The sequence below is a fragment of the Mobula hypostoma genome, chromosome 6, assembly GCF_963921235.1.
Source record: "Mobula hypostoma chromosome 6, sMobHyp1.1, whole genome shotgun sequence".
NCBI classification, from domain to species: domain Eukaryota; kingdom Metazoa; phylum Chordata; class Chondrichthyes; order Myliobatiformes; family Myliobatidae; genus Mobula; species Mobula hypostoma.
In genome coordinates, this window is record NC_086102.1 from 60486448 (window position 1) to 60513286 (window position 26839).

At 42.7% G+C, this 26839-nt stretch overlaps 1 protein-coding gene across 1 annotated transcript in view; it reads right to left on the bottom strand.

Moving 5' to 3' along the window:
- igsf11 (immunoglobulin superfamily member 11) overlaps positions 1 to 26839 on the bottom strand; it is a 233794-nt gene that overhangs the window by 95913 nt on the left and 111042 nt on the right. The window lies entirely within an intron of this gene.

The window sequence follows — 26839 nt, forward strand, 5'->3', positions numbered from 1 at the left end:
TTACTTCCTGCTATGCTATCTGTGTGAATATCATAATATACAATCAATCAGTAGCCAATTCATCAGGTACACCTGCTTATTAATGCAAATATCTAACCAGCCAATCATAGGGCAGTAACTCAATGACATCGTCAATTGTTGTTCAGACCAAATGTCAGAATAGGCAAGAAATATGACCTAAGTGACTTTGACCGTGAAATGATTGTTGGTGCCAGACGGGGTGGTTTGAGAGAAATTGTTGAGTGCAAGGACCAATTTTGTCAGACAAAGGAGAGCGGTGGTGGAGGGGAACTGGTGGGGACTGTTGTTGAGAAAGAAGCGGAGAGCGTTAAGGATTTCTTGTAGGAAGGTGTATAGGAACTGGACATCCATGGTGAAAATGATGTGATCAAGGCCAGGAAATAGAAAGTTGTTGAGGAGATAGAGGAGATCGATGAGATCTCCTCTTACCCCTTCTCTCTTGCTCACCTGCCTTTCACCTCCCTCTGTGCCCCTCTTCCTTCCCTTTCTCCCATGGTTACTCTCCTCTTTTATCAAATTCCTTCTTTTTCAGCTCTTTACCTTTTCCACCTATCACCTCCCAGCTTCTCACTTCATCCCCACCTCCCCCACACCTGGCATCACCTATTACCTTGCAGCTTGTACTCCTGTTACCTCCACTCCTTATTCTGGCTTCTTTACTCTTCCTTTCCAGTCCTGATGAAGGGCCTCGGCCCAAACATTGACTGTTTATTTCTCTCCATAGATGCTGCCTGACCTGCTGAGTTCCTCCAGCATTTTTGTGTGTGTTACTCTAGATTTCCAGCATCTGCAGAATCTTTTGTGTTTAGAAAATGGCAGCCCTGGTTTCAAACCAGCACCATATTCAAACACATCATGTCACTGCTACAATTTGCCACATAAATCTGAATACAGTTCTGCTATCACAATGATCCCCTCTAAAATTCCCAACTCATTTACAGATCAAAGCTGTTCCACTAAGTGAAAGGAATGTGTCTGATAATTTTTTTGTTCCATGACTATCTGTGTTAAGTCCTCTTTGACAACCCATGAAAACACACCACTCTGAAATAATCCAGAAACAAACAGGGATGATTACATTACAGGAAAGCACGTACATGATTTCCAACCACAGGGTAATTACGTAGCAAAACATGAGTGTCCGCATTAATCATAAATGCCTACAGCTGCTCACGCTTTTTGCCCTTGTGAGGTGCAAATGAATACAGTAATCGTGTTTAATCAATTACTGAGCAATTGGCATTGATCAAAGTTAAGACAGCCAAAAGCATCACCTGGAGCTATGAAAGTTGTTCAAAAGGGAAACAATTCTTGTTCATAATCTTTCAGGCTGGTAAAACATGACATGAAGAAAATTTTCCCAACGTTATGCTTAAAAAGTCAACGCTACAAATCAAGAGAGCTGGCCAACACAGACTTCAAATTCAAACTCAAATTTATGATTAAAGTGTGTATACATTATACAACCTTGAGATTCATCTTCTTGCAAGTACCCACAATACAAAGAAACACAAAAGAGTCCATGAAAAGCCACACACAAAGACAAACGTCCAATGTGCAAAAGAAGACAAATAAAGCAAACAGTAAAGAAAGTAAACAAATAACATATCAAACATGAACTGTAAATTCATGAAAGTGAGTCCAGAGTCCCCAGCTGTGGAGTCAGTTCAGGGCGGAGGCTAATGAAGCTGGTCCAGGAGTCTGATGCCTGTAGGGCAACAACTTCTCCCAAAACTAGCAGGATCACAATCACGTTTAATATCACTAGCATATGTCATGGAATGTGTTGTTTTGTAGCAGCAGTACATTGAAATACATAATAATAAAAACTAAATAACATATGCTTTCTTAACCACCTGCGCATCCACTTTCAAGGCTCTATGAACTTAGATCCCTCTGTTCATCAACATCGTTAAGGATCTTGCCCTTAACGGTGTACTATATCTTTATATTTGACCTACCAAGATGCAACACTTCACATTTGGCCAGATTAAACTCCATCTGCTATTTCTCCACCCATACTTGCAACTGATCCATAACCTAACGTATTCTTTGCCAGTCTTCTAAGTTATCCACAACACCACCAAACTTTGTATCATCTGCAAATTTACTAACCCACCTACCTACATTTTCATCCAAGTCATTTGTATATATTACAAACAGCACAGATCCCAATACACATCTCTGTGGAACACCAAAACTCACAGACCTCCATATAGAACTATTCCCTTCAACCACTACCCTCTGTTTTGTATGGGCAGGGCTGAACCTAAATGGCCAACTCACCATGCATCTTAATCTTCTGTACGAGCCTCTCACAAGGGACCTTATCAAACACCTTACTAAACTCTATGTATATAACATCCACTGCTCTACCTTTATCAATAACCCTTGTAACCTCATCATAAAACTCCAATCAAGTTAATAAGATACGACTTGCCCCACACAAAGCCATGCTGACTCTCGCCAATTAGGCCATAATTTTCCAACTGCTCATAAATTCTATCTCTAAGAATTCCCTACCAGTAATGTGTGACTCATCAGTCTATAGTTTCCAAGACCATCCCTGTTTCCCTTCTTGAATAATGGAACAATAGCTACTTACCAATCCTCTGGGACCTTGCCTATGGCAAGAGAGAAATAGATATTGGCCAAGACCTTCTGTTGCCTCTCTCAATAACCTGGGATATATCCCAGCAGGCACTGGGGATTTATCCACCTTAATGCTCTTTAAGAGATCCAGCCTTCTCCTTTATCTCAAAATGCTCTCGTACATCAATACGCTCAGCACTGATCTCTCTATCCTCCAGCCCTTTTCCTTGGTAGACAATGAGTACTTTACATCTTCAAGGACCTCACCCACATCCTGTGCACCCAAGCAAATACTCCCCCCTTTATCCTTGAGTGGTCCTACTCTCTCTTTCTTGCTCTTGATGTATATATAGAATGCATTGATTTTACTTAATCCTACATGCCAAGGACTTTGCTTGGCCTTGCCTTTCCTAATTTATTTTGAGTTCTTTTTTAACTTCTTTATAATCCTCAAGGGTTCTGGTTGATTCTCGCTTCCTAAGTTTTACATATTTTTCCTTTTTCTTCTTGACTAAATTCATCACTTCTCTCCACATCCAAGGTTCTAGTACTTTGCCATTTCTTGTTCCTCCTCCTTACTGGAACATACCTGTCCTGTATTCTATGTAGTTGGCCTTTAAACACCTTCCAGATGTCAGATGTGGACTGGCCGAGAAACAGCTTTCCTAATTAACTCTCCCAAGTTCCTGCCTAATACTCTCACAATTTACCCTGCTCCAATTTAATACTCTCCAGCAAGGTCCATACTTACCCTTATCGATAGCTATCTTAAAATTTAAGCAGTTGTGGTCACTATTCCTTAACAGTTGACTGACTGAAAGTTCAGTCAACTGTTCAGGCCTATTATCTAATACCATGGCCAGTACCACCTCCTACATCTACATTTTGATTTCAGAAACCCTCCTGGATGCACCTAACAAATCCTGCCACATCTAAACCTCTTGCACTCAAAAGGTCCCAGTTTATATCGAGGAAGTTTAAGTCCCCCATGACAACAATCCTATTGTTTTTACAACTTTTCTTAATTTGCCTTCATATCTGTTCCTCTGTCCCGGTTGAGATTAAGAAATTGAGGGATAAGAAATTTAAGGCTTATTGTGTTAATTGATAACTAAATCCAAGTAATTAATTGCAATAACACAATCCCCACACAACAAAACAAAATTGAGGAAAATGCTAAAGATATTCCATGCAATTATCAGATAGGAAATTTATCCTATGTACTTTTGTTCCAAATCTCTGACATGTCCTGGAACCATGGGCCCACACCTGCATTGCATTATAAAACTGGGTTTGGTAACAGTGGGCAATCAACCAAACCCCTATTTGGGGAATGAAGGCCGTAGCTGGGCTGGGCCAGGCAGGGTGACACAGTGGTGGCGTTCATCCAGGGGGAGTGGAATGACATAGAATGCACGGTGCAGAGTAAAGGGACATATAACCCAAGAGATTAAAGGAAAGCCAAGGAACTGTAATAACTGTGGTAAGAAGAGTCACAAATGAGAAGGTTGCTGGTCGAGAGGTGGTGGTAAAGCACAGGAGGGACCCAGGGGACAAGGAACCAGGAATCTGTCTCTTCCTCCACACCAGCTGGGAGGACCAAACTTTTAGATCTCAGTGAAGGATCTGAATTGGATCCTTGCGCAATGGCAATTAGCAGCCCTCGGTAGGTAGTACAGAGAGGATCCCCAGTTGTTTATCAGAGGGCTGTTAAGGGGCCAGCAGGATGTAGGAGCCTCCACATCTCTGACTAATCTTGATCTGCTCACCATAGCTGAAACAATGGTGGTCACGGCTGCAGGAAGAGGGACCATAACCACCCAACTAAGCAAACTCATCCTGGTGACATGTCCTCTTCTGTACATATTTGGTTATGTGGAAACTCTGAAGGGATGATTTTAGGTACAGGTATTTTAGAACAGTTCGGAGTCACACATCGGATATGGATGAGGGAAGTTATATGGAATACAGACCACCAAGGATGGCAAGAGAGGAGTAAGAGCGATTACAATATTTTAGTTATGGCAGCGAATTCCCTACAGTGTGATCAGATAGGAACTGGTGGGGGGCGGGGGGAGATGGTCTTGCAAATATATATACCAAAGTCTGGGCAAACCATAAACAGGATTCAAGATTGGTTGATATAGCACCAATCAAGTAGAGGGTCACTCACGTCCACCCATGTTCTTTCAAGCCCCAAGCTGAGGTGGCATTTGTATAAAAGCATCAGATGACTGCAGAAATTGGGGTGATATGATCCAAGGTATCACATACAAATTCACACATTCAGTTGATGCCAATGCCAGATGTTTCATACCAGCTAACCATGAACCACATCATCGTTATGTAAACAGTCAACTCACGAATATCCGATTATGGCTAATCCCACAACCATTCCGAACAAATTGAAGCACATTCACAAGACCTTCCCCTATTCTCAAATGGCTTTTGGTCCATCCAAGTGCATCCCAATAGTAAGGACAAACCAGCTTTTACTGTTAGATGACAATAGTGCACCTGGATGAGATTGTTCCAGGGCTTCTAAAACAGCCCTGCAATTTTCCACCCATGTATGGGCCACAAACCTAGTCAGGTGCCCTTGCAGACAGTAACATGATCTTGCATCCCCGAAAGAATGAGCACACAAGTGCAGGCTACTGAAACCATGGGATTGAAAGTTCATCCCTCTAAAGTAGAACTTGACCAACTTAAAGGTGGTACTTGGGGTATTGGATTAGACAGTGAGAAAAATCAGTTCCAGCTGAAAGGAATGAAGTAAATCTTAAACTTTCTCACCCCTATACAGTAAAGAGTGTTCAGCAGATACTGGGCCTGCTGAATTATTGGCAAAATTTCGCTAAAAATGACACAGAGCTTGCAGAGTCTCCGCAAGCCCTCTAGGGGTGATCGGGGGGGGGGGTGGAGTTGAAAAGAAGGGTTCTGAACGGGCGGGATGGACGCTGGAGATTGATCAGGTTTTTTCAAGACTGAATCAAATCCTGGCAGCAGTACTGGCTTTAACATGCCCTTCCGTTCTTATGCAGCAATGTAAGGATTTTTATACAGCAGAAGTGCATCAGATGGATGAGGATATACTGTCACTGGCAGCATATTATTTGGCAAAATCAGATCCATTTGTCGTTGGGCTGTATCACTGTGGACTACACCACATAGACATTAGTAATACCACAGCCCATTATGCTACTGGGGCAGAAACTCCCACAGTCTGCTGACACTCTTGGAAGCTGGAAGGCTTAGAGAAATGTTAAATAATAGACAGACAAAATGGGGAGGGGTTGGCATATACTCTTCCACATTCTGTACATGATAGGTGTGTACAGATAAATAAAGATAATGTAGGTTTTGTGTTATGAGCTGGATAGCCACATGAATGTATGGAGTTTATGGAGAATATTGTAGGAACAAATGCAGCCAAGGAACCGATCAAGAGGGTTGACTGTGTAGATGGATCCTGGAGATACCAGAGTGGCATTCCATGGACTGGAGACACTGGTCAGTGTAAACTGTCCTGTGTTAAATAGGTGGGTTGCTGGTCAGTGTGTCTCATTGGGCCACAAGGGCCTGTTCCGCACTGCATCTCTAAATACGTGAAAATAAATAAATGTGGCATCATCAGGGAGACAAACCCTACAAGAGATGGCGAAGGACTGGTGGAAGCTGCGAAGCTGCCACAGTAGGCAGCAGTGGCTAAGATGAAAGCACGTGGTAAGGCACCTGAACAGCAGGGTAATACATTTACTGACTGGGCAGCAAAGGCAACACAAAGTCACCTGTGACCTGAAAGGCACTGGTCCAAAGAGATTAGAGAGAGATCTGAAGGACATACAGGAAAATGCATCCTTGGAAGAGAGGTTGCTTTGATAGCAGGCAGAGCTAAGAATGACAGAAATGGTAAGTGGTGTAAGGGCAAACAGATGGCAGTGCCAGAATATATTAGATACATATTACGGGATGTGTACCATGCCCTATTCCATGTTGACCAGGGTAAAATGGGGTCACGGGTCAGGAGGTCAGGGATGGGAACAGACAGTGAACTTTTGTCAGCAATGCCTAATCTGAGCTATTTGCAATTCTGGAAAAGTAGTGAAAATTCTGCTGAACCACCAACTGAGACATACAGGTCTGTGAGAACAACTATAAATGGATACTTACAGGCCCTCTGCCCCATCAAGAGAGAAGAAGTATTGTTTGGTGATCACAGACCATCTTATCAGATGGCCTCTCCCTGTGTCTAAGACTGCTCTACAGAGACAGTGGCCCAGAATTTGGCTAAAGAAATAACACCATGATGACCTCGTACTGTACAGAGCACTAATGGTATAAGATGGGTAAGTGTAACATGGGAGGCGTTGCAGGAAGTGTAGCTTCAGTATTGTCTGACAGATAAGAGTAACTGGAATTTGTCTTCAATTTGCCTGTTCAACATGTGCCAGCTCCACAGAAACAAATGAAGGTACTAAAAATTCTAATAATGGATACAGTACGGATTGGGAAACGAGCTGTAAGAACACAGTGGTATCATTAAAGGCACCTACTGTGATTAACACAGGAGATTCTGCAGATGCTGGAAATCCAGAGAAACACACACAAAATGCTGGAGGAACTCAGCACCTCATGAAAATGAATAAACAGTCGACACTTCAAGCCAAGACTCTTCATCAGGACTGGAAAAGAAGGGGGAAGATGTGAGAATAAAAAGGTAGGGGGAGTGGAAGGAGAACAAGCTAGAAGGTGATAGGTGAAGCCAGGTGGGTGGGAAAGGTAAAGGGCTGGAGAAGGAGGAATCTGTTAGGCGAGGACAGTGGACCATGGGAGAAAGGGAAGGACGGGAACCATGGGAAGTTGAGTACATGAGCACTACACTGCAGCAGGAACCAAAGAAAAACTGAAGGGATTGGTTTTGGGTTATCAGATATAGGGGATGCCGTGACTTTGGTCCTGAGTACAACCACATACCCAGTAGCTTCAATCTGACTGCACTACTCCTCCTAGACAGGTATGCTCAAAAACCCACCAGCTCTTTGGGTCTTTGCTCCGCAAACAGTTTAATCGTAATGAGGTCAGAGCAGGAATTAACTGGAGAGAGAATTAATAGCATTAATGGCAGCAGGGTATGCTGCTGGTGTAGCAACAGTTAATAAGACCAGAAGACCTTAAGGCCCAGCAGCAGAATTAGGCCATTCGGCCCCTCGAGTCTGCGCCACCATTCCACCATGGCTAATTTATTATCCCTCTCAACCCCATTCTCCTTGTAACCTTTGATGTACTCTCTAATCAAGAACATATCAATCTCTATTTTAAATATACCCAGTGTCTTGGTCTCCAGAGCTGTCTGTGGCAATAAATTCCTCAAATTCACCATTCACTGGCTAAAGAAATGTTCGAAAGGGTTGTCCTTCTATTCTCAGGAAGCCAGAATAGAAGAATGTCCCTTTTGCCTCCTAGACTCTCCCACTATTGCAAACATCCTCTCCACGCCCAATCTATCTAGGCCTTTCTCCCACTATTGCAAACATCCTCTCCACGCCCAATCTATCTAGGCCTCTCTCCCACTATTGCAAACATCCTCTCCACGCCCAATCTATCTAGGCCTCTCTCCCACTATTGCAAACATCCTCTCCACGCCCAATCTATCTAGGCCTCTCTCCCACTATTGCAAACATCCTCTCCACGCCCAATCTATCTAGGCCTCTCTCCCACTATTGCAAACATCCTCTCCACGCCCAATCTATCTAGGCCTTTCATTTATCAATAGGTTTCACTGAGATTCACCCCCCATTCTTCAAAACTCCAGCGAGTAACAGCACAGAGCCATTAAATACCCCTCATACATATATTATTGTGTACGCATTATAACGAACAAACAAGAGAAAATCGGCAGATGCTGGAAATCTAAGCAACACACACAAATACTAGAGGAACTCAGCAGGCCAGGCAGCATCTATAGAAAAGAGCACAGTTGACATTTCAGGCCAAGACCCTTCATCAGGACTGTAGAAAATAAAGATGAGGAGCCAGAGTAAGAAGGTAAGGCAAGAGGAGGGGAGGGAGAAACACAAAAGGTGTTGGGTGAAACCGGGAGGGCGGGGGCGGGGGGGTGGTGTGGGGTGAAGTAAAGAGCTGGGAAGTTGATAAGTGAAAGAGATACAGGGCTGGAGAAGGGGGAATCTGATAGGAGAGGACAGAAGGCCATGGAAGAAAGAAAAGGGAAAAGAGCACCAGAGGGAAGCGATGGGCAGGTAAGGAGATAAGGTAAGAGAGGGGAAAAGGAATGTGGAATGGTGAAGGGGGAGATTACTGGAAGTTTGAGAAATTGTTGTTCCTTCAACCTGAGTGTGGCCTCATCACGACAGTGGAGGAGGCCATGGAGTTATGCTGGAGTGGAGATGGGAAGTGGAATTAAAATGGATTGCCACTGGAAGATCACGCTTTTTTTTGATGGACAGAGCTTAGGTGCTCAGCAAAGCAGTCTCCCAATCTGTATCAGGTCTCAAAGAAATACAGGAGGACACAGTGGGAGCACCGGACACAGTATATGACTCCAACAGACCCACAAGTGAAGTGTCACCTCACCTGGAAGAACTGCTTGAGGCCCTGAACGATAGTGCGGGAGGTGGTGTAGGGGCAGGTGTGGCACTTGTTCCACTTGCAAGGGTAAGTGCCAGGTGGGAGATCAGTGAGGAGGGACGAATGGACAAGGGAGTTATGTAGGGAGTGATCCCTGCTGAATGCAGATAGTGGGAGAGGGAAAGATGTGCTTGCAGGTGGGATCCTGTTGCAGATGGCAAAAGTTACAGAGAATTGTGTGCTGGATGCGGAGGCTGGTGGAGCGGCAGGTGAGGACAAGAGGAAACCTATCCCTGGTGGGGAAGCAGGAGGATGGGGTGAGGGCTGATGTGTGTGAAACGGAAGAGATGCAGTTGAGGGCAGCGTTGATGGTGGAGGAAGAGAAGCCCTTTTCTTTGAAGGAGGACCTCTCCTTCATTCTGGAATGAAAAGCATCCTCAGAGCAGATGTGGTGGAGACTGAGGAATTGAGAGAAGGGGATGGCATTTTCAGAAGCAATGGGGTGGGAAGAGGTATAGACCAGGTAGCTGTGAACGTTAGTGGTTTTAGAATAGACATCAGTAGATAAGCTGTCTCCAGAGATAGAAACAGAGGGATTGAGAAAGGGGAGGGAGGTGTCAGAAATGGACCAATAAATTTGAGGGCAGGGTGCAAGTTGGAGGCAAAGTTCATGAAGTCGACGAGCTCAGCGTGGGTGCAGGAAGCAGTGATGTAGCATGCTGAGTAATACCAGTGCAGGCTTGACACATACTGTAGACTATTCCACATAGCCGACAAAATGGCAGCACAGCTGGGACCCACGAGAGTGCCTAAGGCTACACCTTTTGTTTAGAGGAAGTGGAAGGATAGTAAAGAACTCTGTTCCAGTATGCAATACAGAGCTGGAAGCTACGATAGTGACCGGGTTGCACACAAACAGGATTGAGCAGCAGTTCAGTAATAAAATGTCCTAACGTAAACCCACGTCAGGTTTGTCTTTACTAAGAACACACATAACAATACATTAACCCTTTCAGGCACAGTCAGATTTGCAGTTAAATTCACTCCGGCAGGAGATGGGGAAAACTATGATGACCACAATTGAGCAGCTGAAGGAGAAAGGCAACCAGTGGTGGTAGTATTAGATACCATTCAGTTACCGAAGATTGCTGCAGAGCATTACTAACCAGATGAATTACAGGATAACCAGTGAGTTGTCCCAGAAGAAAAAGAGTATTGTCTGCTCCACCAATACAAGCTCGCTTCTATCCACAATTTACAAAGAGAAAAAAAATCCTCAATCGGAAGCCGACAGAGTCCCAAACTGGATACCTGATAAACATCTGGAAATGTGTATTGGGGAGAAACCTCCAAATTGTCTTATTAGGAGCCTCACTCTGGAAAATCATGTCTTCGAGGCTTGAGAAAACGAGCATAGTCTGTTGTATATCGGGGCAGTGCATCATACTCCTCAGCACGCTGACAACCAGACACCCACTAATGAAGGTACACAATATCAAAAATAATATAGAAAACACTACAGAGGCACCTGGATATGGCTCAGTAACTCATACGGTGGAGAGCATTCTGAATGGTTACATCACAGTCTGGTACGGGCACATCCCTCTCTGCCACCGAGCCACCTTCGAGAGGCAGTGCCTCGAGAAGGCAGCATCTATCTGGCCATTCCCACTTCTCATTCTTCCATCAGAGAGCTGGTACAGACCCCCACTCAACAACACAAACAGCTTCTTCTCATCTGTCATTATATTTCTGAATGATTCTTGAACACTGCCTCATTATTCCTTTATTTTTTTGTGATATTTACTTACTTTGTAATTAGTGGTGATTCTGTAACTTTGTATTGTACTGCTCTTACAGAACAACATATTGCACATCATTTAAAACAAAAATAATAAACTTGATTCTGATTTTGACATTATAACAGAATTGTGGAAACTACACGAATAACAAAAATTACTTGTGATAGGTCCTGCCTTCATGAAAGTGTTTGATGTTTGTGACGCTGCAAGCTTTGCTTCTCAATTCAAAAATAAATGTTGAGGGAATGACACAACTGACAACTCACTATCATTTTTCATATTTTCGTAACAGACAAAATCTTACCCTTCTTGTAAAACATCTACAGCTTTGTTTGAAATTTCTATACGAGATGTCCACACCCTTGTACCTTGACAGAGGCAGATGGCAGTAGACAACATAAAATCATGTCTGCATTGGGTAAGTTAGTAAGTGTTTACAACCTTTCTAAGATGGGATGCATGAACAGCTGTGTATGAACTGTTAACATGTTACAAATCCCATATGGAATTCGGGCTAAATTGAACGGCAGCTGACTGCTTGTATAGAGATCACATTACCAAGACTTGCACTATCCATTTTAACAATTTGAGAAAACGCAATACTGGACTTAATTTATCAAGTTACCCTCAACAGAAGCACTTTCGCCCACAACCGAAAAGCAAAATTGCACAGAGTCAAGCCTTGATGACAGGCAATGATGTTATTGAAAAATGAACTGTCAGCTCAGCTCATCTTGGACCTGCACCCATGCTTTGCAAAGCACGTTAGTCTAAAAGCACCTGGAAGTTGGATGTTGGAGCAAGCAACCTCCACCCTGTCACTGGATTCCTCAGGGTACCAAAAAGACGTTATTCATTTTCGTTGTAGTAAGTCTTCTTAATTATACCTATCTGAACAACTTTTGAAAAGTTCTACATCAGACTTTTAAAGGTATACTCAGCAGCCACTTTATTAGTTATTCCTGTCCCTAACAAAGTAGCCACAGAGTATACTCCTGGTCTTCTGCTTCTGTGGCCTTACCACTTCAAGGTTCAATATGTTGTTCGTTCAAAGACATTTTTCTGCACACCATTGCTGTAAGACCATAAGACATTGTAAAAAAATTAGGCCATTCAGCCCATTTGATCATAGCTGATCCATTTCCCTCTCAACCCCATTCTTGTGCTTTCTCCCCATAACCCTTCACACCCTGACTTACCAAGAATCTATCAAATTCCACCTTAAATACACCCAGCGATGTGGCCTCCACAGCTGGCTGTGACAATGAGTTCCACAGATTCACCACCCTGGTGAATCCTCCTCACCTCCGTTCTAAATAGACGTCCCTCTATTCTAAGAGTGTGCTTTCTGGTTGTAACTCCCCCCCCCCCCCATAATAGAATACATCCTCTCCACATCCGCTCTATTAAGGCCTTTCAACATTCCATAAATTTCAATGAGATCCACTGTCATTCTTCTAAATTCCAGTGAGCATAGGCCCAGAACAATCAAACAAATCTCATATGAAGCCACACACACACAAAATGCTGGAGGAACTCATCAGGCCAGTCAGCATCAATGGAAGAGTACCGTTGACATTTTGGGCCAAGATCCTTCATCATCATTCCTCAGGTGATAAGTTTTTCATTCTGGGAACCATTTCTGTAAACAACCATTGAACCCTCTCCAATTTCAACACATCCTTTCTTAGATAAGGGGCCCAAGCTGCTCACAATACTCGAGTGAGGTCTCACCAGTGCTTTATAAAGCCCAACATCACATCCTTGCTTTTATATTCATGCTCTCTTGAAAAGAGTGCTAACATCATGTTTGCCTTCCTCACCACTGACTCAACCTGCAAGTTAGCCTTTAGGGTATCTACATGCAAACTCCCAGGCCCCTTTGCACCTTGGAATTTTGAATTTTCTCTCCATTTGGAGAACATTTTATTCTTTTATTCGTTCTACCAAAGTGCATGACCGTACACTTGCCAACATTGTATTCCATCTTCCACTTCTTTGCCCATTCTCCTGACCTGTCTAAGTCCTTCTGCAGACTCCCTGCTTCCTTAATACTAACTGCCTCGACACCTATCTTCATATCGTCTGCAAACTTGGACGCAAAGCCATCGTTTTGTCATCAAAATCATTGACATACAACAAGAAAAGCAGCTGTCCCAACACTGACCCCTGCAGAACACCACTAGTCACCGACAGCCAACCAGAAAAGGCCCCCTTTATTCCCACTCTTTGCCTCCTGCCAGTCAGACAATCTTCTATCCATGCTAGTATGTTTCCTGTAATACCGTGGGCTCTTATCTCATTAAACAGCTTCATGTGTGGCAACTTGTCAAAGGCCTTCTGAAAATCCAAGTACACAACATCTACTGGTTCTCTTTTATCTTTCCAGCTTGCTATTTCCTCAAAGAATTCCAACAGATTTGTCAGGCAAGATTTTCCCTTAACGTTATCATGTGCCTCCAAGTACCCTGAAACCTCATCCTTAACAATCAACTCCAACATCTTCCCAACCACTGATGTCAGGCTAATTGGCCCATAGTTCATTTTCCTCTGCCTCTCTCTCCTTTCTTCAAGTGCGGAGTGACATTTGCAATTTTCCAGTCTACCGAAGCCATGCCAGAATCTAGTGATTCTTGAAAGATCATTACTAATGCCTCCACAATCTCTTCAGCCACCTCTTTCAGAAGCCTGGGGTGTAGCCTGCCTGGTCCAGGTGATTTATCTACCTTCAGACCTTTCAGCTTCTCCCTAGTTACAGTATCTGCATTCATATCTGCCTCCTGAAACTTCCAAACCTCTGGCATAATGCTTTTGTCTTCCACAGTGAAGAGTTAAGCAAAATACTTACTCAGTTTGTCCACCATTTCCATGTTCTCCCATTGCTACCTCTCCCACGTCAATTTCCAACAGTCGATGTTTACTCTCACCTCTCTTTTACTCTTTATTTACCTGAAAAAAGTTTTGGTACTATCTTTTAATTATTGGCTGGTTTACCTTCACATTTCATCTTTTCCCTGCATATGACTTTTTTTTAAAATTTGCCTGCTGTTCATTTTTAAAAGCTTCCCAATCCTCTAACTTCCCACTAAATTTTGCTCCATTATAAGCCCTCCCTTTGCCTTTCATGTTGGCTTTGACTTCCCTTGTCTGCCAAGGTTGTGTCATCCTGCCTTTCGAATACTACTTTATTAGGATGCATCTCTCTTGCACCTTCTGAATCATTCCCAGAAACTCCAGCTTTTGCTGTTCTGCTGTCATCCTGCTGATATCCCCTTCCAATCAACTTTGGGCAGCTCCTTTCCCATGTCTCTCTAATTCCTTTTACTCCACTGAAACACTGATACATTTGACTTCAGTTTTTCCCTTTCAAACTGCAGGGTGAATTTTATCACATTATGATCACAGCCTCCTAAGGCTTCAATTGCCTTAAGCTTCCTAATCAATACACAATACCCAATTCAGAATAGTCTCTCCCTTAGTGGGCTTAATGACAAGCTGCCAAAAAGGCCCTGTCAGAGGCATTCTACAAATTCTCTCTCCTGGGATCCAAAAATTAGCCCCAACCTGATTTTCCCCAATCTATCTGCATGTTGAAATCCAGCATGACATTGCAATATTGCCCTTTTGACATGCATTTTCTATCTTCCATTGTAATTTGTAGCCTACATCCTAGCTTCTGTTCAGAGGCCTATATATAACACTCATCAGGGTCTTTTTACCCTTGCAGTTCCTTATCTCTACCCACATTGATTCTACATCTTCCGATCCTATGTCACCTTTCTCTAAGGATTTACTTTCATTCGACTAAAGTAGATGAACAATGCCACCCCCTCTGACTACCGGCCTGTTCCTGCGATATAATTTGTATCCTTGGATACAATTTGCATCTTATAGCTCCCAGCTATAATCTTCTTTCAGCCATGACTCATATGCCCAAATCATTCCTGTCAATCTCTAAATGTACTACAAGATCATCTACCTTATGCCATATACTGTATGCATTCAAGTAATACCTTCAATCCTATATTCGTCACCCTTTTTGATTTTGTCCCCATTACACAGCAACTCATTCCAATGACTGCAATTTTGCCCTGCCAACTGTCTGTCTTTCCTGACAGTCTCACTACACACTGCCTCTGCTTGTATACCAACTACCCATCCTCAACCCTATCACTCAGTTTCTCATCCCTCTGCCAAATTAATTTAAACCCTCCCCAAAAGTTCTAGCAAATCTGCCCACAAGGATACTGGGCCCCCCTCGGGATCAGGTGTAACCTGTCTGTCCCTTGGGTACCTGTTATACCTCCCCCAGAAGAGATCTCAATCATCCAAAAATCTGAGAACCTGCCCTCTGCACCAGTTCCTCAGCAACACATTCATCTGCCAAAACATCCTATTTTTACCCTCTCTGGCATATGGCACAGAAAGCAATCCAGAGGTTATTACACTGGAGGTCCTGCTGTTCAGCTTTCTACCGAGCTCCCCACATTCTCTCTTCAGGACTCTCTCAATTCTCCTACCTACGTCTTTGGTGCCAATATGTACCAAGACTTCTGGCGGCTCAGCCTCCCTCTTCAGAATGCCATTAACCCGATCTGAATCATCACTGACCATGGCAGCTGGGAGGCAACATACCATCCAGGTGTCTCTATCATGTCCACAGAATCTCCTGTCTACTCATCTAACTATGGAACCCCCGATCACTACTGGAATCCTACTCTTCCCCTTATCTTCTGAGCTACAGTGCCAAATGCCAAAGACCTGGTCATCGTTCCCCCAACCCCCACCCAACTGTATCCAAATTGGTACATTTATTATTGAGGGGAATAGCCACAGAGGTACTCTGCACTGGATGCTCATTTCCCTTCCCTCTCCTGACAGCTACCCAGGTACCTGCCTCTTGCAACTTAGGGGTGACTACCTCTTTCACTTCTTCAGTTTCCTGTATGAGCCTAAGGTCATCGAGATGCAGTTCTAGTTTCTTGATGCTTTCCCTGAGGAGTGGCAGCTTGGTGCACCTGATGCAGATGAGGTCTCCCAGAATTCCCACATCTCACACAAAAAACACAACACAGCCCCCGGAGCCATTCGCACTGCTCTAAATTTGCACAACAGGCGAAGAATCAAGAAGAAACTGATCAGATACTTACCTCACCCAAATCCTGTTCTCACCAAAGTCTGATGAGCCAAAGCCTCCCCACACTTGTCCACTCACACAACAGCTGCTCCACTTATCCCTGCCTAATGCTGCTCATGAATGGCTATTTGATTGGGTCACCGGAAAACACTGAATGCCCGCGAAAGCTGCTTTTTAAATCTCACTCAGGGACCTGTGAGTTGCTTCACCTCTCATTCACGATTCCACTGGGCCGCCAGAGAAACGGTGAAAGCCCACGAACGCTCCCTTTTAAATCTCACTCACAGACCTGTGAGTTGCTTCACCTCTCATTCCTGATTCGATTGGGCCACCAGAAAAATGATGAAAGCCCACAAACAGTCCTTTGTAAATCTTACTCAGGGACCTGTGAGTAGCTTCATCTCTCGTTCAGGATTTGATTAGGCCACGGGAAAAGCGAGTGGCTATTTTTGTTATTGTCGCATTCCTGTCAGCTTGAACCAGGCTGGCCATTCTCCTCTGACCTCTCTCGTTAACAGGGTGTTTTCTCCCACAGAACTTCTCCTCACTGGATGTATTGTTTTTTTGCACCATTCTCTGTAAACTCTTGAGAATGCTGTGCATGAAAATCCTAGGGGATCAGCAGTTTCTCCCAAACCACCCCATCTGGGATCAACAATCATTCCATGGTCAAAACCATTTGGATCACATTTCTTTCCCCATTGTGATGTTTGATTTGAACAACTGAAGCTCTCGGCCATGCCTGCATGCTTTCATGCATTGAGTTGCTGCCACATGATCGACTGATTAGGTATTTGCTTTAATAAGCAAGTGCACATGTGTGCCTAATAAAGTGGCCGTTGAATGTAGTTCCAAAACATTTAACAGCAATGCCCCGGGTATTCCAGAGTTCAGAGTTCAATTCCGGCACCATTCGGTAAGGAGTCTCTGAACATCCTCCCCGTGGAGTTTTCCCTGGGTGCTCCAGTTTCCTCCCACAGTCCAAAGACGTACCGGCTAAGTGAATTGGTCATTGTAAGTTGACCCATGATTTGGTTAAGTTTAATTGGGGCTGGAGGGTTGCTGAGGCACTGTGACTTGGAGGGCTAGAAGGGCCAACTGTATTGTATTGCTAAATAAAATAAAATAAAAATAAGCTATCAAAAGCCATCATGGTATTCCAGAAGCAGAGCCCTTGGCTAAGTTGCTGACACTTCCTCTCCCTTCAGAGCTGCTCTGTGCGAGGAGGACCACAATATTTGGCCTTCCACACGTGAAAAGGGCTAACGGAAATGGGCAGGGCAGGTCCAACTCAATTTACTTCAATTAAATGGTAAAGAACGAACATTATTGACCATTATAACCATGCTGTAGATAAAGCCATTAAAAAAAATCAAAAACAAAAAGATTGGAAGTAGTGGAAAAATAAAAGGAAGGAAAATATTTCAACTGTATATAACAAGATAACGGCCTATTCATGAAAAATGATTAAAATTAAAGATTAAATGCAGATTCATGAGACTGGTTTCATGGATCGCTGTGCAAGGAGAGGCTGAGTAGACTGGGACTACATTTTGAGTTTACCATGAGAACAGACACCAATAAAATGAGCAGACTAGATGCAGGGAAGCTGTTTGTCCTGGCTGAGGAGTCTCAGACTAAAGGATACAGTTTCAGAGTAGAGGGGAGGCTGTTTATAAATGAAGAAGAGAAGAAGAAGAAAGCCTCAACTCCGAGTGGAGTCATCAGGATGCCGTCATGACGGCGTTTCTTAGCAGGCTTTCTTATTTTTATGAGGCCGAGTTGCTAGCTCGACACTCAACCCAGCACGGACGGAAAGCATGCAAGGGAGCTGGCTGGGCCACCAGCCAGTGTTTAGAAATAAGATCGGGAGAAACATCTTTACTCAGGAGGTGACAAACTTATGGAATTTCCTACCCTGGAAGATTGTAGAGATTCAAACGCTGTGTTCATTCAAAACAAGACTGGTTTCCAGATATTAAAGAAGACAAGAAATATAAAGGTATTGGAGGAAAATGGTGCCATGTTAAAATGTCAATCATGATCTCAATGAATGGGAGAATAAGCTGAATTGTGCTCCAGCTTCAGAAAACCAGAGCCAAACCATTACAAGCTCAGCAATCCATTGTCTTTTGTGAAACTCCATCCACATGGATACACAGAATTGTTGAATAAAATTATTTGTTGGAATTTTCTCCGAGTCCTGTGCCTGATGCATCATAAAGCTGCCGTTCACACTGTCAAGTCAAATTAGGGACACGCTTGTTTGAGCAGAAAATTCTACTCTCTGCTTCCCTGCCCATTTATTTCATCTGACCCTTTAATTAGTTTAGTTTACCTACTTGAAAGTAAAAAAACACCACCAGGACTGATGGGGAGAATCAAGGGTAGAGCCTTGTAACTACAACCCTGTCTTCTCATTGTCTTTGGTCAAAAGCATAATAAATGAGTTGTTGCAATGTTTAATTCAGTATAATTTGCTATTGAACCATAAGTACTAATACATGCCAAACACGTTAACTTCTAATATCATGGATTATAGTTAGAGGCTGATCTCACAAACACAGCACTACAGGAAAAAAGGCAGCATATGAATACTGAACTTGCCTGTGGGACTGGAGCCTCACTGTAATTAATCAATTAATCATCTTTCTGCACTCCTGATACTTCACATGCTATATGCCTAAAGGAAAAAGTTAGGAACGGACTGTTCTGTGCAAACATGATGTGCTGAGGGGAAGTTTATCAAATGCCCACTACTCTTGAGGAGACCATGAGCTATGGTGTAGCAGAATAAGAACAGGTTGCAGACACCATCTCATAGACCCACACTCCCTGCATCTATCTTCATATTGTTATGTGGTTAAATGTTTTGACGAGGTGTGTTGTCTTTCATTGAAAACCAAGTCTGGATCAAGCTCCCAGTCCGCCAATCAAGATGGCGCCTGCGTAGTACGCTCCTTTGGTCAACACCGTCTGGATAGATCGTGAAACCATATATTTCACTTCTTTTCTGTCTTTTTATGTTGGTTTTTCGTCTTCAATGTGATTCTGGAACTGGTGGAGACTGTGATTTTCAGTTTGGAGATCGCTTGGGCGTTTCAGTGCTCTGCAGTCTCCAAGAGGATTCTGGGAGACAGAGGCAGCGTGCGCAAATCTCATGGCGAGAAGACTGCAGAACGTGGCGCGAGCCAATCTTCGACTCCATTTTGCTGATTAAAGCAACAAAGGAGATTGAAACATCGAGGCTAATGCGGAAGGTGAGCGTCGGCTGCATGCCTTTTGATCTCTGGTAGGATCACTCTGCTACCAGACAGGGGAAACTGTTTTTTGATCACCGGTGGGATTGCATTGCTGCCAGAGACGGGAGACTGCCTTTTGATTGGTGGTGGGATCACTCCGCTGCTGGAGATGGGAGATTACCATTTGATCGCTGGTGGGATCGCACTGCTACCAGAGATGAGAGACTGCCTTTTGATCACTGGTGGGATTGCTCTGCTACCGTAGAGGAGAGACTGCCTTTTGATTGGTGGTGGGACGGCTCTGATGATGGAGAGGGAAGTTTTCAGCCTGCTGCTGTGCACACAGAATGTTATCTAGGTTTTCTGCGTTTTGGATATGAACTTGGACTATGGACTTTTTGCAGTTTTATAGATTTTTCTCTATTCTGTGTTTTTCTGCCTGCTCTTTCTCGTTTTTTGGTCTGCAGGGGAGGAGGATTTGGGGGCCCAATGTGCCTGTTCCATTTTTGTTCGGTTTTTTTGTGCAGGAAAGAGGGGTTTGGGGGCTGACGATTGTGCTGCCACTTTTTTCTTTCTGGATTTCACGGCTATCTGGAGAGGAAGAATTTCAGAGTTGTATACTTTGATAATAAATGAACCTTTGAACCACTGATGAATGCGACATAGAGTAGTTAAACAAAATGCCTGACACTTTCAGGGCAACTCCAGCACCAGTGTAGTGCTAAAGAGCATTTAGTGGGAGAAGGATCTGGATATCCAATGGTGCGAGTCAATAAATGCTGCACAATCAGTGTCAAATGGTATTACTTAAGCAATAAGGTGTTAGGGTGCATTTCCTGAACAATTACATACAAAATAAAAACCACTAACTTATCTTCTAATTCAGCCTTATTTCCCTCCTATATTACCGGATAAAAAGATAGCCTGAAAGAGAATCAGTGGAAACCTGGTTTATTTGGACATAGCTTCGGTCAGCTGAGAATGCAGGAGAGTGGTCTGGGGTTCTATTGAAGAAGTCGATTAACTTTGGGAAAGCAGTGATACAAAAATAGAAACCAGAGTGGTTATCTTAAAGTCATAAGATCCTAGTGAGACCACATACAAAACAATGCATGCCGTTATAATCTATCTGAAAAAAGGATGTTCATTTATCGTAGGGTTTAAGACAGGGTGATGCCTGAGGAAAATTTGATTTGGAAACCCATATGAAAATGATAGAAAGTTAAAACAAAGTATGGACAAATTAGATCCAAGTGATTTTTTTTTTAAAAAAGCAAAATTTAAGTACTGTGAGGTTTCACCTCAATATACAGTAATTGCAAATAGAAGTTGCTTAAGCATACAATTTTTAGATGGCTACATTTTAAACTGCTAAAAAAAACATTCATTTTAATGTGCCCACAGGCTCGTGTGTAATGGGTAAATGCAAGGTCCATTCACCAGTGTTGATCAAGTTTCATCTTCTTTGGCTTGTTAACTTAAGCAAACAAGAAATGAATCACTATGAAACATTCTCTATTCAACATTTCAATAAAATTGAGAGAGGCAGTTTTACCCACACGAGATTTCTCTCTACCTCCTCTCCAATAAGGGCCCCATATTCAATTATCGCAAGTTGTAATGTGACTCCTAGCAAATGCAACCACACATCACAAGAGCACTTGTAATTGAACTCTTTAATTCAACAAGTGATTAAGTTCAAGTAAATTTATTATCAAAGCACATGTTACCATCTTCAACCCCGAGATTCATTTTCTTGTAGAACACACAGTAAATCCAAGAAATATAATGGAATCAATGAAAGACCACAGCCAACAGGACAGACAAACAGCCAATATGCAAAAGACAAAAAAAAAAGAAAATAAAATGAGACAAAGTAACTACACATCACTACAAAACAGCCATCCCAAGTGGGGGTCAAATAAGAAGCAGACCTTGCAGTTCTACATCAATGGGCTTATAAAGTAAGAAAACCATCAAAAGTCATCATCACTTTTATCAGTAAAGAAAGGTACCAAGTAAAGGGACCAGCTTCAGATGGGCATCTTAGTCAGCTTGGACCGATTGGGCCAAAGTGCCAATTTCTATGCTGTATGACTGACACTATAAAATGAACTCAAACTGACTGCAAAACTGAGCACACTTCTCTAATAGACTTCAACTTTCAAGGAACAGCTTATGAATGAAATGATATCCAATATACTTTCTGGAATGCACTTAAGATTACAAACAGTGTTTTTCTGCTTGAGTGAATGAGCAAAGTTAAAAGAAGCAGATGACCCATTTGGGGCTCACAACAGATCCAGCAGATGGTGCAGGTTAAATCCGGGGAAAAGGCAATGACACATCTTTAATGGAAGGAAGGTCGTCCCTCCAAAGATCCATCTGTTTCCAAGTCTGATCTGTGGATGTTACTAGGTAGGCAAATTAAAAGCACAATTAATTTTGACAAATCTCTCCAAATCTTTCCCAACATACTATTGTTGTCTATTTGCTTTTATAAAATGACGAAGCAAAACTGGTTAACTCTAATTAAAACATATAACCTGTACCTTCATTAAAATTAAACATGACAAACTATTCCTCATAGAACAGTATTATGTTTCATTTCACTTTTGAAGAACATTGAAAGAAAGAAAAGTCTGTGCTGCTGGATTTTTGGTAGCTGTTTCAAATCAGTTAGTTCTATATTTGTATTTAAAAATAAAATGCCTTTTTACAATTTATTCAAGCAGTTTGTTATTAAAACCAGCTCTTTTACGCACTGTTTCTTTAAAAGATAATCGACATTTCTGTCCATGTGTTCAATAACCCTACTCAAACCATGTTAATCTTGCACCTTTGCTTTTTTATTAATACACTTTGGACAAATGCATTCAAATATCACTCCCATGAAGGAACTCCATAGTTGCTCCATTGCCTAACACTACTCAAACTTGTAAACCTGCTGTACCATCAAATGCACAGATAATGCCTAACTCTAACTATTCTCCCCCTTTAATTGATCAATTGACCGGACCAAAATGGCTTGGTCTTTGGCAACTGGCTGATCCATAACTCGTATCAAGGTATGCTGGATCATTATGCTACTGCCCCGCAACTACATTAATCTTTATTAACAATATTGCAATTATTCAATTCATTGACATGCCTGTGCATCTTCATTTCCAGCCTCTAAGTCTCTCTCTTCTTCTGGCTGCGGTCATCTCCTGAGGCAACGGCTTTAGTATTCTGTTATTGTATCCTCAACTAAGGAATTCAGTCTCTATTTTTGAGCTCCTCTTACATCCTCTAAGCCACTCAAAAAATTTCTACACTGCGAAGAAACTACAAACGTTTGAACTAAAAGCAGATAATACCATTAAGCATTTAAAATATTAAAGAAAATTCATTTATTTCAAACCCAAGTTTATGAATTTTCTGTTTCGGTCTCAGGTAGCTAGCAAGGAGCAAGTTGTTCATATTCACAGCTTGATCCCTTTCAAAGAACAGGCACAGCTTCAGGTCTAACCCTATGTAGAGTTCAGCAGCTCGGTTTTCCAACATAAAGTCCCACCACACGAGTTCCGCCTCCACTCTAAAATCAGAGAGCAGCTGGGAATGCCTGCAGAGTTCAATGAGCAAGATCAGGACTTCCCAAATCATACCAACATTGGTGCTGCTTATACTGAAAGGTTCTGCCTGTCCCACACAGAAGTCTCTGCCACTGTCCCATGGAATACAACAAATTACAACCATCCTATTCCCCAAACCAGTCTTGGCACTTCCTGCTGACTCAGTCAAGGATCTTCCACACATTTAAAACAACTCACAAAAGGAAATACCCAGAGCCTATCCAAACTCATCTCAGAGCTAAAATGCTTCAGTCCAGGAACAATCTTCATAACTCTCCTTGGCACTCTCTTTGATGCTACCACAGCTTCGTGAAATGTGTTGTCCAGAAATGAAGGTGGGTTTTCCTCATCTTATATTTTACTCTTTGGATGATAAATTCAATCATCCAATATCTCTTCATAAACAACATCTCCCTAAATCATGCTGCATTTGAGTCATTGAGGGACTGCACTCCAAGATTTCTCAGCAACACATCTTGCATTAGGTAAACTTTTGAAAAACTTTAAAAATCTGAGTTCCCAACCTTCTTATGCCATGGACCAATACCTTCAAGCAAGGGGTCTGGGGTAGAAATGCAGGAGTACAGATTCTGGATGGTCTCAAGCACACTTAAGGAATTCCATCAGACACCAAGTCACGTCCAGGTTAATACATCAACTCATACTGTCCAAGTAATGGTGCACTACACTCTCTTCCAATGCAAGAAATATATGCAGGGCAGTAATCATGTGGGATGGCTCTGACATTGGTGTTATTGACTGTACCATGAAACCTCTATAAGCTTATTGGTGTAATGGCCTAGTACTGTATATATCAATAAACTTGATAGATTTCTCCTGCTTGGCTTTACACAGGCTCCATCACCACGTGTTTTTCATGAGATCCTTCACGATGGAGGCCACCATGTGAAGGGATAAGTAGCATGCCACACCTACCAGCTCATCATTGTAAATCCCACTGCTGGTTAAGCAAGCTTTGACCTCTCAGGTCATCAGTATATGGTTCTCACCCAATTAGGGATTAGATAAAGCCTCCATGCAATCAATCAGCACTACCAGGATTGTTGAGACGTCCACAGTACAATCCCAATTCTGATGCAAATCAGAGAAAAGGATGCTAACTAACTAAGTTCAGCATAGACTCTAGGATTTTCACTTAGCCACAATGGATCTGTTGCTTGGTTTGGAAAATATACAAATTACTAAAGTGTATTCACTGAATAAAGTAATAAATATCTCAAAAACCTTACACTACAGTACTCTTGTTCTGTAGTATTAACAAAATAGTGTCTTTGCCTTTTTTAGTAATGTAACACCCATTTATTGATGTGACAAAACCAATACATCAAATGCACAAACAATATTTCCAACAAGTCAGTATAAGTTGGCAAATCACACCTTAGAAATTTTTTTAAAACGTTATTTTATAACATTTTTAAGAACACCGGTATGCCTTCAGAATGCTTGAGCTTCAGTTGCCTTTCATGATCATGGCTAAAATGAAAGCAGCATCCGTCATCAGGGACCCTATCACTCAGGACATGCTCTGTTCCCGGTGCTGCCGTCAGGAAGATAGTACAGGGACCTTAGGACTCAAACCACCAGGCTCAGGAACAGTTACTGCCCCTCAACCATCAGGATCTTGAATCAAAGGGGATAACTTCACTTCGGTTGCCCCATCATGGAAATGTTTCCACAACCCTTTCAAGAACTCTTCATCTCATGTTCTCAATATTTATTATTTCTTTCTTTTTATATTTGCACAGTTTGTTGTCTTTCATACACTGATTGAATGCCCAAGTTGGTGCACTTTTGCATTAACTCTTTTATGGTTCTTATTCAATGAATTTATTGAGTATGCCCATAAGAAAATTAAGCTCGAAACTAAATATGGTGACTTTGATAATAAATTAATTTTTTGAACTTTGATTTTTTTTTTTAAACTTCCCACCATTTTACAGCATTATGCCCATATCCCTTGATCCCTTCAATATCAGAAAATTATTGATCTACATTCTAAACTCTCTCACTGACTGAGATTCCGCTGGCCTCCAGGTTACAGAATTCTGAAGATTTACCTGTTTCGATACAAAGACTTTTCTTACCTCTCAACAGTGGCCTCTGGCTCCAAACTCTTGCCCAAGTGAAACATTTTCTGTCGATGTACTACTGAGCCCACAAAGAATGCAGTATCGTTGGAGTGGGCCAATATTAGCGTGGGCAGGCTTTCACTCCACAGGCTTCAGCAAGAACAGGCATAGGCTAACGAGGTAATGTCATTTGGAATTGTTTCATTGATTATTGAAGTTAAGCTTTAGAGCCAAAAGTATAACAAAGAATGCTCCTCCCATGAGGTGTGGGATTGCAGGGTACCTAATGGTCTCCCTGATGACCACATCTGCAGAAAGTGCACCCAACTTCAGCTCCTGACTGTCAAGGTTAAGGAACTGGAGCTGGAGCTGGATGTACTCAGGGCCATCCAGGAGGCTGAAACCCTCAGATGAGATTTTACTGAGGTGGTCACACCCAAAGTGTGGGCTTCAGGTAGTATATGGGTCACCATCAAGAGAAGTAAAGGGAGTAAGCAATCAATGCAGGGTTCCTATGTGGCCCTTCCCCTCAGCAACAAGTATACCTCTTTCGATACTGCTAGGGAGGGGGTGGGGTGACCTATCAGGGCACAGCACCAGCAGCCTGGCACCTTGGCAGCACCAAGGCACAGCAGGGAAAGGCAAAGTCAGGTAGAGCAAGAGTGTATGAGACTCGGTAGTTAGGGGGTTGGACAGGAGATTCTGTGGCCACGAAAGAGATGCCAGGGTTGCGAATTCCGTACCAGGTGCTATGGTAAAAGATCTCAGAGCAGCCACAGAATCTTCTCAAGAGGGAGGGTGAGCAGCTCGAGGTCATAGAGCACATTCGAACCAATAATACAGGTAGGAAGGGGGAAAAGAGGTCCTACACTCTTGAATATAGGGAGTTAGGGAAGAGGCAGAAGAGCAGGACCTCCAAGGTACAGTAGTAATCTCTGGAATACACTCAGTGCCACGTATTAGTCAGGGCAGGAATAGGATGATAACGCAGATGAATAAGTGGCTGAGGAACTGGTGCGGGGGTGGGGGGGAAGGTTTCAGACTTCTGGATCATTGAGATCTCTTCTGGGGTATGTAGGATCTGTACAAAACAGACGGATTACACCTGAACCCAGGGGGACCAATATCCTCATTTGCTAGATCTTTGGGGAAGGGTTACAACTAATTTGGCGGGTGAATGAGAACTTGAAAGATAGGGCTGAGGATGGGGCAGTTAGTGTACAATTAGATGCAACGTGTAGTGAGACTGTGAAGAAAGACAGGCAGGTGAGGGGCAAAATTGGAGTCAATGGGATGAGTTGAAGTAGAACGTTGGGACAAAAATCGAAAAAGATGATGACTGCAGAACTGAAGGTGTTACACTTGAATGCCACCATATACAGAATATGTATACAGATGATCTTGTAGTGCAGTTAGAGATTGGCAACATGGAGTCATAGCTGAAAACAGATCATAGCTGGAAGCTTAACATTCAAGTGACTAGTGGTGTTCTGCAGGAGTCGGTGTTGGGACCACTTCTTTTTAATCAGTGATTTAGATGATGGAATAGATGACTTTGTTGCCAAGTTTACAGATGATACGAAGATTGGTGGAGGAGCAGGTAGTGTTGAGGAAACAGGTAGGCTGCAGAGGGACTTAGACAGATTAGGAGAATGGGTAAGCAAGTGACAAGTGAAATACAATGTTAGAAAATGCATAGTCAAGCACTTTGGTAGAAGAAATAAATGTGCAGGCTATTTTCTAAACAGGGAGA